At 41.5% G+C, this 1,453-nt stretch overlaps 1 protein-coding gene across 3 annotated transcripts in view; it reads left to right on the forward strand.

Moving 5' to 3' along the window:
* Positions 1 to 1,453, forward strand: part of LOC109907855 (intermediate filament family orphan 2) — a 39,501-nt gene that overhangs the window by 26,254 nt on the left and 11,794 nt on the right. The window lies entirely within an intron of this gene.

Here is a 1,453-nt window from a genome sequence, read left to right on the forward strand (position 1 = left end):
GACCGGGGCAGTTCTAGCAGGGCAGAAATTTGACGAACTGACTTGTTGGAAAGGTGGCATCCTATGACAGTGCCACATTGAAAGTCACTAAGCTCTTCAGTAAGGCCATTCTACTACCAATATTTGTCTATGGAGAATGCATGGCTGTGTCCTTGATTTTATACACCTGTCAGCAATGGGTCTGTTTGAATTAGCCAAATTCACTAATTTGAAGGGGTGCCCACATACTTTTGTGTATATAGTGTATCTTATACTGAACAAAAATATAAACACATGGTCACATGTTTCATGAGCTGAAATAAAAGATCCCAGGATTTTCTCATTTGCCAAGATAATTAATCCACCTGACAGGTGTGGCAAATTAAGAAACTGATAAAACAGCATGATCATTACACAGGTGCACCTTGAGCTGGGGATAATAAAAGGCCACTCTGAAATGTGCAGTTTTGTCACACAACACAATGCCACAGATCAAGTTTTGTGGGAGCATGCATTCGGCATGCTGACTGCAAGAATGTCTGCCAGGCTGTTGCCAGAGAATTGAATGTTACTTTCTCTACCATAAGCTGCCGCCAAACTTGTTTTAGAAAATTTGGCAGAGTGTCCAACCGGCCTCACAACCGCAGACCACATGTAGGTGATGAAACTCGTGAGTTTGCTCAACCGAATTTCTGCACAAACTGTCAGATAGCGTCTCAGGAAAGCTCATCTGAGTGCTCGTCGTCCTCACCAGAGTCTTGACCTGAAATTGATGTGGAGGGCTACGTATAGCTCCACATTGACATGATTGGTTGATGGTAGGTGAGGCCGAGAGGTCCTTTATAAACACAAACTCCCTTCATTGACAACTTCCTTCACAAAAGCTCTGTGCTGCTCCGCGAAGCGCAAGAAGTATGAAATGCTGCACGGCCAATGCAGACGTCGGATTGACCATGTAGCGCATTTTACTCTGCCAGAAGTTTCTTTGTCAAGCCTATTAGAGGAAATGTCAACATTTTACCTAAACATCAAAAAACGCAAACATGACAGTGAAGGACATCTCTGTTGGTGGAATAGTTATAAACTTACCCTTTGAAACATGCCATCAGTCCAGCTCATGTTGGGTGTTCTTCTGGCATTCTTTTTCTTATTGATGGTGGAAGGTAGGCTGTGACGATTATGGAATTTTGGGTAACGATTAATTGCCATGCAGATGGCCACGGTTATTGTCATAATTGTCATTTTTGTTGAAAAATGTTTTGAGCCTTGGAATGCATCTCTGAAAAATAGCTATGACAAACGTAATGAATACAACACAGCTTCTCCTCCCAACGATGCAGTTCTACCTGTAAAATTAATACCAATTTGACCCACTTCATGTTAAAATTGAAAACTGCTATTGGGTAAACTATATCTACTTGAATATGAAGTTGAATTCCCCCTTCTCCTAAAATGAATATGTATTAAGACGATC

The sequence above is a fragment of the Oncorhynchus kisutch genome, linkage group LG17, assembly GCF_002021735.2.
Source record: "Oncorhynchus kisutch isolate 150728-3 linkage group LG17, Okis_V2, whole genome shotgun sequence".
NCBI lineage: Eukaryota > Metazoa > Chordata > Actinopteri > Salmoniformes > Salmonidae > Oncorhynchus > Oncorhynchus kisutch.